The sequence below is a fragment of the Elephas maximus genome, chromosome 11 (genome assembly GCF_024166365.1).
Source record: "Elephas maximus indicus isolate mEleMax1 chromosome 11, mEleMax1 primary haplotype, whole genome shotgun sequence".
Lineage (NCBI taxonomy): Eukaryota > Metazoa > Chordata > Mammalia > Proboscidea > Elephantidae > Elephas > Elephas maximus.
Window position 1 is genome coordinate 90,556,039 of NC_064829.1, and position 18,135 is coordinate 90,574,173.

The 18,135-nt window shown below is 38.8% G+C and overlaps 2 pseudogenes; one reads left to right on the forward strand and one right to left on the reverse strand.

The window, feature by feature from the left end:
• Positions 1-974: 974 nt before the first annotated feature.
• On the reverse strand, positions 975-12,622 carry LOC126086178 (sulfotransferase 2A1-like; annotated as a pseudogene).
• Positions 12,623-12,715: 93 nt separating this feature from the next.
• LOC126086179 (tigger transposable element-derived protein 1-like) lies at positions 12,716-14,540 on the forward strand (annotated as a pseudogene).
• The last annotated feature ends 3,595 nt before the right edge of the window (positions 14,541-18,135 follow it).

Here is an 18,135-nt window from a genome sequence, read left to right on the forward strand (position 1 = left end):
GGCATTGAATTGTGATGCACACTCCTCAAATGGTTCCTCTGCTTAGTCTTCAAACCAGTGGTCCTTTTCTTTTAAGAACGCGGAGGGAAACACTAGAAATTCTAAAGACCAAGGGAGCCAGAGGAATTTGACTCCTAAGTAATTACAACCACATCTACAAAAAAACGCTCCTTAGTCCTAGGGACAGCTCTTTCCTCATCAGGGACCAGAATTTGGCATAGGAACACTGACTAGATGGGAAATTGAGCTTTGTTTGTGTTACTTTCCCTATTTCAATACAGTGATGAACCTGGAATTTAGGTCTGTCTGTGCTGTGACTGCAGGAGACGAATGTTTCTAAAAATGCCTCTAAATAGGTTCCTTGGCAATGTAGATCAGTAATTAGTGGGAAGACGTGGGTTTGTTTTTTTTTTTTTTATCTTTCTGGAAAGGTGTCTCTTATTTGGCTGAGTGCCATTTTGCAGTGCAGAAGGAAGCTGTAAGCTATTAGCAGCTCTCATTCACAGCAATTGGAGTGCAGGCATAGTTTTGGTGATCTGGGTAAGCAGCAAGAGCTTTTATTAAAGAAATATACACATTAAATAGTGCGTGGCCGTTAATTATGGTGAAACTCTGAAGGAAATGAAATTGGTGATGTTTACAGAACAAGTGTTGTCTGTGGAGCTAATTCATTTCATAGAGATTTTCTACAAAATGGTAAAGTATTAACTTTTATTCTTTTTAATCTGGTAAAAGAAATACATGGGTTTTAAGTATTACTTTATTATGCATGATTAAAATATTACATAACATTTTTAGGCTTGTTCATAAAGCCGATAAGGAACTAGGATGTTTTCAACTATTGAATGTGTAATTGCTTTGTAGGATTAAAGTCTCCAGGATACAATTATACAAATTATGCCTCATAAAAGCAATCCCACACAGACGTGTATAAAGGAAGTCAGTGTCCGTGCCAGATTGAAAATATTAGGCTATTATTCCCATGGGAAAAGCCCTTGAGGAAGTTCCCCCATCTTCTCTTGGTATATTTTATTGAAGACTTCACTGTGAAATGATTTTTCCAATCCCCAACGATGCCTGTCAAATACCAAAAGTAAGACCAGGTCAGATTAGCAACTAGTACGTTAAAACCTCATTTGAACTTCTCCAATACCACAGCCTACTAACATCTACTACCTGCCTCACAATACTGTGAGGACTGAATAGATATGAGAGGCAACGCCACCAATAATAATAAATAAATGACATTTAGTTGTTCTTTTATGTTCGATTTTTTATTTCTCACACTTTTTTTTTTTTTCTGAAGGATTTCACAACTATTCCTCATTTAATACTTCAAAATCTTTTCAAGACTGGTTGTTTTTCTTCATGTCACACTTGACACTGGTTTGCTCATACAGGTACAAATGGTACTCTTTCTCCTCACTGTTGCCTCCAGACCAGCCTTCCTCTTTCCTTTTTACTCTCCACCTTTGAATCTCATAGCACCCAACTACCAGGCTATTTCATTATTGTAACTTTCTACCATGGCTCAGGTCAAACCCCTAATTCAAGGAAGATTTTAGCTCATAGTTCACTGGAACACTCTTGATAACAAGTATAATAAAAATTCTTTGTGATTTTAATTCTAGATTACTATTCTTCTAATACTCTGGTCTCTGTTCCTTGATTGTTTCTTTTCCAATGATCTTATACTCCATGCAGTCCAAAGTTACATGCTGTATATTCTCATTATTCATTCTTCCTCCATTATCTGACTTTCAAATATCCCATTTTCAGAATATCAGCTTCCCTACTTCCTGATCATTCGCATGAGCACCTCAGTTTTTCCAATACTTCAACTCTACTGAGACCCCTAATCTATTGGTTCCATCTCCTTTTCACTATCCTGCTCTCTCCTCATGAAATTACTTCATTAACCAGAACAAACTCAAAATTGATTATTGTAATTACTGTCTTGCACTTTCAGCTCTCTTGTCCCTCCTCATTGTGTAGAATTTATTTCATATTATACTAATTCAAGATAAACCCAACTTGAAACATGACAGGACAGTATACAGACAAACCTGCTCACTGGTCTTCCTTTAAAATTATGACCACTGACACCAGTCATGATGCCATAATGAACATATCCATTCATCTTGCTTTAACTTCAATAACTTCTCCCCATTTTGTTTCTAAGCTGATAACCTTGACTCAGTTGTATTGATACAATGGAATCAATCTGAAGATAACTTCCATGATTTCCTAGCAGTGTAACCACCCATATGTCTGTATCTGAAGATTCAAATACTTCCTTCCTGCCATGTTTTGAGAGTATCAATAAAAGCAGATTATTTGTCTGGCTATTTCCTTCAGGTTCTGAAATCAGAAAACTCTGTCTTACCTTTTCTCAATAATTTCCCTTTGCTGCAATCCATTACCTCATCTGGTGCTGGGGACAAATCGTTCATTTTATTATCTTTCATGACCTCGAAGGATATGTTCTTGAGGACCGAATTGAGTTCATCTGAGCTCAGCTTCTTGCCCAAGAACTGGCTGATCCTCTCTACACTGGTCCTTATGTCCTAGAATAAGAAAAATAAAGGAGAGGACGTGAAGAAAAATACAACAGGGAAAAAGCAGAACAAGCCTAGGAAGGGCATGAGAATGATGAAGTGGAGAAAAAATGAAATAAAGCAGAAAGAGGATGAATTGTTTATGCTCCTCTGAAAGGTGTTGAACACTAAGTAAGAGTACATTGGACAGAAAAGAAAATAAAGGTTAGTTGGAAGTAAGGGAGAGGAAGAAAAAAGATGACCATATAGTAATGATAACAAGATCAATATTGAACTCCTCTGTAGCTAAGTTCATAGAACTGTATAAATAAGAGAATGGTCTCAAAGTTTCAAGGACAATTTCCAGATGTACTTTATACACACAAGGTTATTAAAGATAAGAAACGCACCCCATGTAGATGGAACTCAATTCTTGATGTGATACTTGTCTTTAAGTCATGGCTGTAACATATAATAACAGTTTTTCATAACTTTCATTTGAACAGCACATCAAGTTTTACACAACGTGCTTACATATTATCAGAAGCATTAGCACACATGCCATGTGAGAATTAGAGAGAGGAGGGCGTTTACAAGAGAAAGATCTTTAAGGCCAAGTAGACTGTTTAAATCCTGTGTGTGGTACAATGAGTTCCTTTATGTCGTCTTTTGTCTTGGTTCTTTGGAAGAAACAGCTTACGAGATGTTCCCCCTTAGCCTTGAGGAGCCCTAGGATCCCTCTTTGCCCTAGTTCTTAGAGAAGCAACTTGGGCAAAGGGGGTTAATAGGTTTTTTTCTACCACAGAGGATTTGTTACTTTTGCCCAGGGGATTTTCCAAGTTGATTGACATTTCCTGAGTAAGCTATAAACAACTTGATGGTTTGATTCTTTTGTGTGGTAAGTGAAGATCTCATAGCTAATTAAAGACTGGTTGAACTCTGGTGTGGTGAGGGAGCCCCCACCTTGTAATGGATGAGGATTGGGATATATAAATGGCTGAAACACAGAGTTTTGTCAAAACTCCTGGTTGAGAGAGAGATGCTGCCTAAGAGTGGACTGGCAGAGAAACAGCACATAGGACTGAGTGACCCTGTAGTGGTACACTGGCTTTCAGCTGGGTCAGTTAGTAGAGGCAAAGTCAATGGCAGAGAGTCAGCAGCAGGGAGGCTTGACAAGGTAGAGACCTGAGAGCAGGGAGCAGCTAAGACAGCTGAGCAAGTCACTAGGTTGGCTGTGACCTGAGCCAGTTAGCAGTGGCGAGGACTACAGTGGAGAGCTGCTGGTAGAATAACCCTACGGGCAGAGACTGACCAAGGGGGGGTTGCTAGCGGAGCAGCAGCTGAGATAAGTTGGTGAGCTGATGCACTGGCTATGAGCTGGGCCAGTTACTGGCAAGAAGCCAATGGACCTTGCAACAAATTATCAAACCCTAGAGAAGCAGAGAATGCCAAGGCCCAGGGACATATGGTGTCAGAATTTATATTACTGTGATATGGGATGAGAGAGAGTAAATTTTTTTGGAAGAATGGATACCTGATGCAGCTCCTCATATGAAATTATCAGGAAATTCTCTTTTCCTCTCATTGACATCCAGCCGAGAGTATGGTCAAACCAAGATCCATATGGCACTGCAAGTGAATGGGGGAAGAAAAGGTGATTGTGTGGTTCACTCTTGTGCACTCACTTGCTTGTGTAATCTGGCTCATTTTGTGTATGTCTAAATGTTTGGGGAATAAGTACATGAATTGTGGACGTTCTCCTCTTTTTACCTTATTTCCATGAAGAATTAAAAAAGAAAAAAGAAAAAGTTTCCACTGAGTTCGCCGTGTATTGGGGAAAACCCATGTGTGATAAGGTAGAAGTGTCTTTGATAGGGTTTTCTTTTTTTTTTATTGCATTGAAAATATACACATCCAAATATTTGCCAATACAACAATTTCTACGTGTATAATTCAGTGACACATTGTTCAAGTTCTCAGTCATTCTCACTATCCTTTTCCAAATTATTTCATCATCATTAACATAATCTCAATGCACCCTGAGCAAAAACTTCATTTTCCCCTCCCTCCCACCCTTTTAGCAACTGCCACAAATTCTTGGTTTCTATATATTTGCTTATTCCATATAAAGGAGATCATATAGAATTTATCTTTTTGCAACAGACATTTCTGCTCAACATGATGTTTTCAAGGATGATCCATGTTGTGGCATGTCATATGGTTTTCAATGAATGATTTTTTTTTTCCAGGAGTAAATTGCAATGCTTTTCTTCTGAAGCCTTCTGGGTGGACTCAAACCTCCAACATTTTGGTTAGCAGCCAAGCACAGCGATCATTTGCACCATCTAGGGATTCCAAATGCAGTTGCTGTGTTTTCCTTTTCTACTTATAGCGACCTCATGCGTGTCAGAGTAGAACTGTGCTCCATAGGGTTTTTTGGGTGATTTTTCAAAGTACATCACAAGGACTCTCCTCTGCTGTGCCTCTGGGTGAACTCAACCTCTAACCTTTTGAAAAACACTGGGTGCTAAGTAAGATAAAATATTTAAGGACTGTTTCCCATCTACATGGAAGAGAACTGAGATTTGGAAATTTGAAGGGCATGAATTAGCAAATGTAACAACTAAATGTGAACTCAATTGATTTGGGAGTCAATGATTTTGTTACTTCTCCCTTGTCTATCATTTCTTTCTCCTACACCAGAACAAAGATACTGTTTACTGGGGGGCACACCTATGTTCTTTTTGGCCTTCGCCCATACCACACTGTTACCACATGCCCATGTCACATATTGTGAGAAATTTCTTGAGATGGTCAGCCTATTCAGGAAACTCTGACTGAAGGTGTCGTGTCCTAAGAGATCCTATCACTTGGATATCATTCATACATCCATAAAGAGACAACTGACCCATGCCAATGAGTACTTCTTCCCTGAAAACTTTTGTTATTGTAATTGAGAGAGAAATTGTTGATCTCTTTATATATCTTGACAATGATACATAAGTCCCCACATTTGTGAAATGTCAGATTTTTTTTTCAGGTCAAATGAACATAAAATAATAGTAATCTATGCTGGCACAAGAACAATAAAATTTTTAAACAGAAAAGCACAGAGATTTAGGATATTTCCTTTGATTTCATGGTTCTACATATTTCCATAAGAGATTGAACTGAATTCTTAGATTAATTGAGAAAAAACTGGCATTTTCTTAACGTCCTTTGTTTTGGAGGTATCTTTTTTTTTTTTTTTACTTTTTAAACGTATTTAATTTTCTTTAAGAGTGTGGTCTAACTAAATAAGAGCTTTGGTTGTTAAGAGGATGGCCCAAACATCACAGAGTGAAGTAAACTGACTGATAAAATGGATATGATAAACTGTAAGCAGACTTTGGAATCAGCACTTCAAATATCAAAACAGAAGTTATTTTCTACCTTGAGATAAACACCTCAAATTCTAAGTACTAACCAGTTCTAGGAACTACCTCAATTTATGCATACTCAAACCCCATTTGATCAATAAAGGAGCTTGAGGCTCATAAAAATTATGTCATTCTTAACTCCAATAAACTGCTAATAAAAGGTCAACTAATCAAAATTTGAACGCAGTGAAAACTCCCAGACAGGAGAGCATTTGAGGCAGAAACAGGCAAGACCAGGCCAATTGGAGGCATTCTATGATGAATGAAAAATCATTGTAATTACATGCATAGTTACTCCACATGTATACCATGGAGTCCCATAAAATGTCAGAAAATCAGGTATGCTGACAAAACCAAAACATGAGTTACGTAGTTTTATGTTGGTCATTACAACTCTTTGAAACTAAATGTCATTTATGGAAACCCTGTTGCCAAACCTGAGGTACTCTTTAAAAATAATGTTTTTATTTGGAATCTAGGTTAAATCCCAAGATCTCTAATCTAATGTGTAATGCTATCCATGATCTTGACCCTGCAGATAATATTAGCGTCCATTCTTAACCAACCTTCCCCAACTGTTGCTGTTTCAACTCTTCTCTCCTTGTACAATATCCTGTGTTTGTCCCCTTACTGTTAGTTCAGTGGCAGTATAATCTGCCTGGTTTTTTTGCACATGTTTATTTTTTCCCTTAGCAATGGATTTCAGAGACCATTCTTCGGTAGTACAACAGTATTGTTTCTTTCTTTTTTTTTTTTTTTAAGGGAGATAATATTCCAATGTATAGCTGGTGGACATTTAGTTCTTTTCTTAGTTTTTATTATTACAATTACAAATAAGTTTTCATTGAACAGCTTGCATATTCATCCTTTATGCATTTTTGCTCTTTTATTTTTTTCCAGTGTAAAAGTTAGAAATGTGTTATCAACTTGTCTGTGATTAGTATTCCAACTTCTGCCCATTTTTGGTTACTGTTTGCTTGATACATTTTTTTCCATCCTTTGATTTTTAATGTATTTGTCTTTATATCTAAGTTGTGTCTCTCTTAGACAGCGTATTGATGGGTCATGTCCTTTTTTATCCAGTCTGCCACTTTCTATTTCTTTACAGCCACATCTAAGCCATTTGCATCTAGTGTAATTATCAATAAAAAAAAAAATTTTTTTTTTTTTTTTTATTGATATCAATAGGTATGAGTTTATTGCTGTCATATTGTTATGCTTTTTTTTTTTTTTTTTGGTCATGCTGACATTTTCTTTGTTCCTCTTACTCTGCTGTGCTGGTTCCTTTTGTTTGTGGATTTTCTTTTCTTTGTTATTATAGATTTTTTTTGTCTACTGAGACTACGTTTTTCTTCTTTTTTATTATGATGGGTAGGTATGTTAGCTTTCTTTGTGGTTACCTTGAAATTTACCCTTATCTTACTAAGTTTGAAACATTCCATTACTTAATATTGCTTTAATTCCTCTCCATTTGAAAATTCTATACCTACCCCGTTTAATCCCCCTTTTATTATTCTGATGTTGTTGTCATTTACAGATTGATGTCTCTGCTTCCCTGTTTTAAGCCTTTTAGCTTTGTTTTTTTGATTGAGAGTTCTTTACGTAGGCTGGTATCTGGATGATGCTGTCCTGTGTCCCAGACTCCTGTTGTTCCCTGATATCATTGGTTCTCTAACTGAAGAACTTCCTTCAGTATTCCTTGTAAGTTTGGTTTGGTTTTTCCAAATTCCTGCATCAACTTGTAAGTGCTAATCTAATTTTGTTAGAGTTTTCAGAATTACCCTAGATGGACTTGTACTATTTTTTATCCACACCAACGATATACGAGTATGCCTGTTTATACAATGTTGTATGTTTTAAATCTTTTGATTGCTTGCTAAAGGATTTGTGAAGCATGGTGCCTCAATGTAATTACCTCAGTGTAATTAAATCCACCTTCCTCTTAATTTGAATGTGGCAGACTATCTTTTCCTGATTATTTCAACATTCACATTTGAATTTTCCTTAGATATAATACAGTGGGTGGGATGGGATAAGTTGGAGGGTGTGAAAGAAATGATGGTCAATTAATTGAAATTCTGATGCAGTTGATGGGTGTGTTAGAAGAGGGGTCATTATGCCATTACTTGTTCTTTTGATAGTATTTTGTACTTTGTTTAATAAAAACTAAAAATTATCAGCTGAAAAGAATTTTCCTGAATAAACTGAATGCTTTGAAGGCCAGTGTAGCAGGGGCAGGGGTCTGGGAACCATGGTTTCAGGGGACATCTAAGTCAATTGGCATAATAAAATCTATTAAGAAAACATTCTGCATCCCACTTTGAAGACTGGGATTTGGGGACTTAAACACTAGCAAGCAGCCATCTAAGATGCATCAATTGGTCTCAACCTACCTGGATCAAAGGAGGATGAAGAACACCAGGGACACAAGGCGATTATGAGCCCAAGAGACAGAAAGGGCCACATGAACCAGAGACTACATCATTCTGAGACCAGAAGAACTAGATGGTGTCTGGCTACAACCGATGACTGCCCTGACAGGGAACACAACAGAGAACCCCTGAGGGAGCAGGAGAGCGGTGGGATGCAGACCCCAAATTCTCATAAGACCAGACTTAATGGTCTGACTGAGACTAGAGGGACCCCGGTGGTCATGGCCCCCAGACCTTCTGTTGCCCCAGGACAGGAACCATTCCCAAAGCCAACTCTTCAGATATGGATAGGACTGGACAAGGGTTGGAGAGGGATGCTGGTGAGGAGTGAGCTTCTTGGATCAGGTGGACACTTGAGACTGTGTTGGCGTCTCCTGCCTGGAGGGGAGATGAGAGGGTGGAGGGAGTTAGAAGCTGGCGAAATGGACACAAAAAGAGAGAGTGGAGGGAGAAAGCAGGCTGTCTCATTAGGGGGAGAGTAATTGGGAGTGTGTAGCAAGGTGTATATGGGTTTTTGTGTGAGAGACTGACTTGATTTGTAGTCTTTCACTTAAAGCACAATAAAAATTATTAAAAAAAAATTATCAGCTGAAAATGTTTAAAAGATTGAAGCTCAGAAAAAAGGATAGATATTTAGTTTAAGTTGCAGGAATTGGCAAAATTGAAACGTGCTACCAGCATTTAGGTTATACAAAGCCTGAGACAATTTTTTTTTTCTGATTTCTCTCGCCATATAGTAGTCATTTTTTTATATAAAACTAAACCTTTTACTTTGAAATAAATTTAGATTCATATGCAGGTATAAGAAAGAATACAGACAGATTATGATGTTATATCCTGAATTTCCCACATTAGCATCTTAGCTAACATTAGTATTCTATTGACTCAAAATTATTCTGAGAGAGTTTTCAAAAGAGCAGAGCATGGAGATTGAGATCCTGTTGTTACATGGGAGGTGGTACAGAATTTAACAAACTCTAGGTGTCTAAGGCCATGTGGCTGTTTAAACACTGAGATAATCAAACATGGAGATGTTCTGGTTGTGATATGAGGTAAAGACCTCCACCATTCCATCCAGATCCCCTATCCTGAGTGAGGCTCACCATTTCCCTAGAAAAACCATTCAAAACAATTGTTCAAATAACTCTGGATTCTGGACACACTTCAGTGCTTTGTTGAAGTAAAAACCAGAAGTAATAACATCTCTGGGACTGCTGATTGAGTAAATAGCCTGAAGTTTAAATAAATAAATAATGAAAATGAATGCACCCAATCCCCTAATCCTAAATCTTGACAAATGGTGAAAAAAACAGTCCCCAACAAATGTTTAACTGCAGTTTGGTCTTCTCCAATTCATTTATTTAACAAACTTTATCTCAAGTACTCATTATGTGGGGTTGGTTGCACAACAGGGTGACCTCAATGTCAGTGAGTTGTACGTGTGACAAGTGCTCAAAAGGTAAAAGTTTTGTGATATATATATTTACCACAATAAAAATCAATAACATAAAAGAAATTCACCATTATATCCTCAGGGACTCTTGAGGGGACTCTTGAAGACTCTACATAAGAACTTTCCTCTATAGTACCTGAAATTACACATCAGAGTCCTGTGGAGATGTTGACTGGGAAAGACATAGTGCACGTAGATGATATCATGATTAAAGAAGCACAACTGTGTGTCATATGTGAGCACAACATAGACAAATCCTCTGAATTGTAGGTGCTAATTTATAATTCAATTGCTTCTACCACAAGGAACTCAATATAAAGTACTTTTTCAGGGGTGCAGAGATATAATTTACTAATGAAGAATGGGAGGAAAGGCCTGACTACTTTAGAAAATTATCCAATGAAAACTTTATGGATCACAACAGAATATTGTCCCATATGGTGCTGGAAGATGTGCCCCTCAGTTGGAAGTTCCTACACGATAGCTGCGACAGTGGACTCAAACATACTAACAATCATGAAGATGGTGCAGGACAAGGCAAGGTTTTGTTCTGTTATGTAAGGAGGTAGCCATGAGTTAGAGCCAATATGATGGCAACTAACAACAAAAAACAATGAAGAATGAGTATCTAGGAAGGAACATCAAGGAGATAGCCTAGTATATAAAAGTGTGGTTTGGAAAAAGATTTTCTCTTATGTTCACTCTCATGAATCACATTTTAACTCTGTACACAAAGGAAGGCATTCAAGACAGAGAAGTTCTCAATTCTGTCTTTGCAATTATTAGCTCACCTCAGCCTTCGAATTGAAGAATGACTTGGGAAATAATCGAATTGGGAGGTGTGAAGAGCACATTCGTTGATCTTTCTGATTCTTTACACATTCTTACCCGTATATTTTTTCTACCATGGTGAATGATAGGAGTTGAAATCAGATTGGACTCAGCAGGGATCTCCCTTGGAGTGGATGAGACTGATGATCTCCATCATCCAGTTGGTTCCTGGATAGATAAGGAAAGACTTTGACTTACTTCATTCTGACTTTCAACCATGCCAGAACATTTAATTACTTCTTCATTCATGAAATAATTTTTGTCTTCCATGAGACCACACTCCTAGTATTCTTGCTCCTATTGTTTAATCCCCATTTATCCTCCTCATCTAATATTCAACCCTCTAACTAATGTGTCATATTTAACACATATGTAAAGACTCTCTAGAGTACTAGTTGGCAACGGAAAGAGAGAATAACCAAGTGGAAAGCTTCCACAGACGTTTGTAACTCCACCAGAAGAATGAGCTCTACCCTCTTTCATGCCAGTGTTAACCCCATGAACGTAGTGCCTTTAGATAGGGCTGGGAAGAAAAAGTAGATTCACTCTCAGGGGAGCAGACATTGTTTTTTTATTTAAAACTGCCATATATTAATTTTTCTCCTACTCAGTTGAAACTAGGAGTAACCACGTGACTAGTTTTCTGAGGGTAAGTGAGCAAATGTACTGACAGGACCTAAGAGAGAAAACTTATCTTGTTCAGGTAAAATACACTCCTACTGAGGAAAGACAATTCCATAGGAAGATATCTGCTTCCTGCCTTTGAATTATCTACGAGGACTTACTGCCCACAAATGCTGCATCCTTTGGACCAAGGGTCCCTGTGCTGAGAAGCTCCTAGACCAGTGGTTGATTGATGAAAAAGACCTTCCCCAGAGCCAACAGAGAGGAAGCCTTCCCTTGGAGATGGCACCCTGAATTGGACTTCTGGCCTGTTAAACTGTGACAGAAAAAATTTATCTTTGGTAAAGCCATCCACTTGTTGTGTTTCTGTAATAGCAGCCTAGATAAGAAAGATACCCATACAGTCTGGAGACTGAATCATTGACCCTTAGAGCTAATGACATCAACATCCTTTCTTTAGACATTTTATTATAAAAGGAAAGAAAAGAGACAAAGAGCATTTGTTTAAAATATGTTACTCAGGTGTCCAATTACATGCAGCTGCCTACACATACACTATTACATCAGTTTATTTACACTAGTCCTAAGGAGACCAGCAACAAAATGGAGGCCTGGTCCAAAGGGTTTTTAAGAAAACACACCAAAAAAATATATATATATATATATATATATAAAATCAAGTTTGAGGCATAGAAAAGGCACACAATTAGTAATATCATTCCACAGACTTTCTCAATTTCATATCCTTCTTTACCTGATTTTCAATAAGCAAGTGTGATGATATCTCCATCCCTCACCACAAATTCATCCCGCAAGTGTTTTAAGATTACAATACTGTGTATATTCTGTAGAAAGAAATCCCTTCCAACCTCAGATAATCAGTAGCCATCCCAGGAACCACATGCCAGGCTTGGCCTTTTTTCCCAGTGTTAGCAGTGTTACAAACAGCTCGCTCTCTTTCCTGATGCTTCTGGAGAGACTATTTAAGTAAGACAGATCTAGGTGCAAATGATGGAGAGATTGGACAGAACAATCAAAAGTTTGCTGAGGTTTCCTTCCTGAGCCTCAGTTATAGAAATGGGGAGGATTATTAAGATGGCTATCTAACCAGTGAGAGTTAGTTTGAATAATCATTAGCTAACTTAGAGTACTTCCGGGGGTTACATTGTTGCTGCTGTTTTATATTACATTGATTTCAGATGTATCCAAAGTTTAGTAAATATTCAGATGACCAAAGAAACATGGATGTCCTTTTAATTGAAGAGAATTTAGAAATCATGAATGTTAACTTGAAACTCTAAGTTCCTGCCCTACAATTATTCTCATTCTCTGGATACTTTTCCACTGTCACATAGCCAGTAATCTATTAAATTTTGAATCTGTCACACCCAATTATTTTTCCAAAGCACATAATAAAAGATGACTCTACTGATAGCAATAGTTGAAATTCTTAGGATATTTGTTATGACAAAAAGTGTAAGCCGTGTTAACACGATTCCAGCAGTATTTTTAATGTTCATGTGTTGAATTTGGTAGAATTTTTAACATCTCTTTAATGTGAAATGTGCTGTTACTCATTGACTTACACAATTTTTCTACTCCCAACCACTTACAAGTTTTTGGATGTCAGGTTGTGAATGCAAAGAAAAAGTTTTTGAAGGAAGTTAAAAGTGCTACTCCAGTGAACACACAATTGATAAGAAAGCTGAACAGCCTTATTGCTTATACGGAAAAAGTTTTCGTGGTCTGGGTAGAAGGTCAAACCAGCCACAACATTCCCTTAATCCAAGACGAATCCAGAGCAAGGTCCTAGCTCTTTTCAATTTATGGAGGCTGAGAGAGGTGAGGAAGCTGTAGAAGAAAAGTTTGAAGCTAGCAGAGGTTGCCTCATGAGGTTTAAGGAAAGAAGCCGTCTCCATAACATAAAAGTGCAAGGTGAAGCGGCAAGTGCTGTTGTAGGAGCTGCAGCAAGTTACCCAGAAGGTCTAGCTAAGATGATTGACGAAAGTGGCTCCACTGAACAACAGATTTTCAGTCTAGAGAAAACAGCCTTACACTGGAAGAAGACTTTCATTGCTAGAGAGGAGAAGTCAGTGCCTGGCTTCAAAGCTTCAAAGGACAGGCTGACTCCCTCGTTAGGGGCTAATGCAGCTGGTGACTTTAAGTTGAAGCCAATGCTCATTTACCATTCTGAAAACCCTAGAGCCCTTAAGAATTATGCTAAATCTGTCTGTGCTCTATAAGTGGAACAACAAAGCCTGGATGATAGCACATCTGCTTACAACTTGGTTTACTAAATATTTTAAGCCCACTGTTGAGAGTTACTGCTCAGAAAAAAGGATTCCTTTCAAAATATTACTGCTTGTTGACAATGCACGTGGTCACCCAAGAGTTCTGATGGAGATGTACAAGATTAATGTTTTTTCATACCTGCTAACACAACATCCGTTCTGTAGCCCATGGTTCAAGGAGTAATTTTGACTTTTGAGTCTTATTATTTAAGAAATATATTTCATACTGCCATAGATAGTGATTGCTCTGATGGGTCTGGGCAAAGTAAGTTGAAAACATTCCGGAAGGGATTCATCATTCTAGATGTCATTAAGAACATTTGTGATTCATGGGAAGAGGTCAAAATATCAACATTAACAGGGGTTTGGAAGATGTTGATTCCAACCCTCATGGAGCAATTGGAAGGTTTCAGCACTTCAGTGGAACAAGTAGCTGCAGATGGGGTAGAAATAGCAAGAGAATTAGAAGTGGAGCCTGAAGATACAACTGAATTACTGCAATATGAAATTTTTGTGTGTGTGTGTGATAAAACTTCAATGAATGAGGAGTTGCTTCTTATAGATGAGCAATAAAAGTGGTTTCTTGAGATGGAGTTTACCCCTGGTGAAGGTGCTATGAACATTGTTGAAATGACAACAAAGAATTTAGAATATTACATAAACTCAGTTGATAAAACAGCAACAGGTATTTAGAGGATTGACTCCAATTTTGAAAAAAGTCATACTGTGTGTAAAATGCTATCAACAGCATTGCATGCTACAGAGAAATCTTTCATGAAAGGAAGAATCAATCAATGTGGCAAATTTCACTGTTGTCTTATTTTAAGAAGTCCCCACAACAACCCTTACCTTCAGCAACCACCACCCTTATCAGGCAGCAGCCATCAATATTGAGGCAAGACCCTCTACCAGCAATAAGATTACAATCCACTGAAGGCTCAGATGATGGTTAGCATTTTTTAGCAAAGTAGTATTTTTTAATTAAGGTAAGTACTTTTTTTGATAGATGTAATGCTATTGCATACTTAATAGACTACAGTACAGTGTAAACATAACTTTTATATGTACTGGGAAACCAAAAAATGTGTGTGACTCTCTTTATTGCAATATTCACTCTGTTGTGGTGGTCTGGAACTGAACCAGCAATATCTCTGGGATATGCCATATACCATGGACTACCAGAAGTATGCACAAATCCTTCTTGGAAGAAGTACAACCACAGTGCTCCTTAGAAGTGAAGATGGTGAGACTTTGTCTCATGTACTTTGAACCTATTATCAGGAGGGGCCAGTCCCTTGAGAGGGACATCATGTTTGTTGTAAAATAGTGGCATGGTGGGGTTGTCTGACCTCCTTGTCTAACTTTACAAGGGGAGGAAGATAGAATCAAGATCAAGGCTGATTCCAATGAAGCAGACATACCTCCTCTCTCTAGCCTTTTTACCAATTCTGGCATCAGCCAACCCTCCCAGGGCGCTCTCTACTTCTCTGCTGGTTTTGATACTTTGTTGCAATGGACACACAGAACTTAAACACAATACTCATGATAATGGGGTTTACTAGGGAAGTAACAGGGTAAGAAGTAACTCAGGACGCAGTTCTTTAGTCAAGAAAGCTTCTCCACTATACCCACAGGCAGGGCTCTCCCTGATCGTTGACTCTCAGGCCTCATGGGCCAGCCCACCCTCTGCCCTGCTTGGGAAAAGGCTACAAAACTCTTTAGCTTCACTGATAAATGCCCAAAGGCACCCCATTCTTCCAGGAAGCCTCAGACTGAAGGTGCACATCTCTCTTACTCAGTGGGTCAGCAAGCCTAGCTCTGACAATAAGTGCCCAGAGACACCCAGTCCACCAGCAAGCCTCTTGCCTGAAGACATTCAACTCTCTTGCTCCGTGGATTGGCAAGCCTAGCTGGGAAGCCCACTGTGCTGTCTCACACTGGTCTTCTGATTCTGCTGCTACTGTTTCTTTGCTGCCGCCTCTGACCATCTTGTGCCATCTCCAGTGTTATAGTGCTCTCTCTGTCTTCTGGGTCTAGGAGGTTCTATGCTCAGGGACTCTGGGTCCAAATAATGCACTCCACTTCCATTTCTTCTTCTTGGTGGTAGTGAGGTCCCCACTCTCCGTCCCTGGGATGGCTCCTTTTCAGCCTAGTGGGATGGCAAAACTGACTAATCCCCTCATTAGGGTTCCTTACACCTTATTTGCATGGTATGACCCCTACAAGGGTGTCTTGCACCTCAGTTGCATTATTAGCAAGCTGTCCAATCCCTTGGTGCTCCGTAAGCACCTTATTTGCATAGTTCCACCCGAAATTTCGTGGGAGTTACAAGACATGACAAGAAAGGCCATATAAAAGAGATCCATTGCACCACACTTGGTAGAGAGTCAGCAAAAAAGAGGAAGACCCTCAGTGAGATGGATTCACACAGTGGCAATAACAGTAGGCTCAAACATAGTAATTATTTAAAGATGGCACAGGACCAAGTAATATTTCATTTCGTTATACTTGGGGTCATTATGAGTTGGAACCGATTCGATGGCACCTAATGACAACATGTCTGTCATTTCAGGGGTTAGTGACTTTCATGAATGTGGCTCTTGACTGTTCCCAAGAAGAGAGGAATTTGTACAGGAATATGGTGTTGGAGAACTATAGGAACCTAGTCTCTATGGGTAAGAGTATTTTTCTCCTTCTGCCTTCCTGTAACTCAGAAGTCCTTCGTACCTGTCTTAGCTATCTGGTGCTGCTATAACAGAAATAACAAAAGTGGATGGCTTTAGCAAACACGAGTTTCTTTTCTCACACTTTAGGAGACTAGAAGTCTGAATTCAGGGTGCTGATTCTAGGGGAAGACTTTCTCCCTCTGTTGACTCTTGGGGAAGGTTCTTGTCTCTTCATCTTCTATTCTTGGTTCCTTGGAGATCTCCATGTGGCCTGGCATCTGACATCCCCCATCTGTGCTTGCTGGCTTGCTTGTTTAATCTGTTTTATATGTCAAACGAGGTTGACTTAAGACACCCTACATTAACACTGTCTCATTAACATAACAAAAAGACTTATTCCCAAATGAGATTATAATCACAGGCATAAAAACCCATTGACATCAAGTTGATTGCGGCTCATAGCAACCCTATAGGACAGAGTAGAGCTGCCCCACAGGGTTTCCAAGGAGAGCCTGGATTCGAACTGCCAACCTTTTGGTTAGCTGCCATAGCTTTTAACCACTATGCCACCAGGGTTTACATCACAGGCATAGAGGTTAGGATTTACAACATATATTTGGGGGGGACACAACTTATAACACTGCCTTAATCAGCATTTTCCTGCATTGACCTTCTTTCTCAAGACCATGAGGACTGGATCATAGTTTTGGGATACTCACATCATGGTCAATGTCTTAGTCATCTAGTGCTGCTACAATAGAAATACCACCAAGTGGATGTTTTTAACAAAGAGAAATTTATTCTCTCACTGTCGAGTAGGCTACAAGTCCAAATTCAGGGTGTCAGTTCCAGGGGAAGGCATTCTCTCTCTCTCAGCTCTGGAGGAAGGTCCTTCTTATTAATGTTTTCCTGGACTAGGTGCTTCTCTGTGTGGGAATCCCAGGTCCAAAGGATGCACTCTGCTCCTGGTGCTTCTTTCTTGATGGTGTGAAGTCCCCATGTCTCTCTGCTTGCTTCTCTCTTTTATATCTCAAAAGAGATTGGCTTAAGACACTGCATAGTCTTGTAGATCTCATCAATAAAACTGCCACTAATCTATCTCATTGCACCATAGTGATAGGATTTATGACACATAGGAAAATCGCAGAAGATGGCAAAATGGTACACAATCATACAATACTGGGAATCATGACCTAGCCAAGTTGATAGATATTTTTGGGGGACACAGTGCAATCCATGACAGTCAATTTTCATATCTTTCTTCATATACAGGTCTTTGCATTTCTAAACCAGATGTAATTTCCTTATTGAAACAAGGGAAAGAGCCCTAGGAGGTGAACAGACAGATGACAAGAGGCGTGTGCAGGGTAACTAGAGATGGGGAAACTGTTCTCCAGTTGTATCTTCTCTCAGATATTTGTTGGAAAATACCTTCCAAAGTTCCCAGGGCCTGGGGAGAAAATTGAGGCCTCTCCAACATGGGCTTCCCCAAATATCATCCTCTCTATGTTTCTTCTCATATTTTGCTTCCTTCTCTCTAATTATAACTCAGTTTTCAGTTCTCTGGGCTCCATTTCTTCCAGCTCTCCCTTCTCTCTATTTCTTAAGAATTTTTTTTCTGATATTTTAAAGTTGCCTTTCAATAACTGATAAATGGATTTATTCAGTCATTCCTTTAATAAGCATTTATTAACTCTGTTTTGTTAGGTTAATAAGAGTATATAGCTACCAAGGAATTTATCAGCCTTAGCCCTGGTGGTGCATTGGTTAAGAGCTATGGCTGCTAACCAAAAGATCAGCAGTTCTAATCCAGTTCAAATTCACCAGCTGCTCTTGGAAACCATATGGCACAGTTCTACTCTGTCCTATAGGGTCAGTGTGA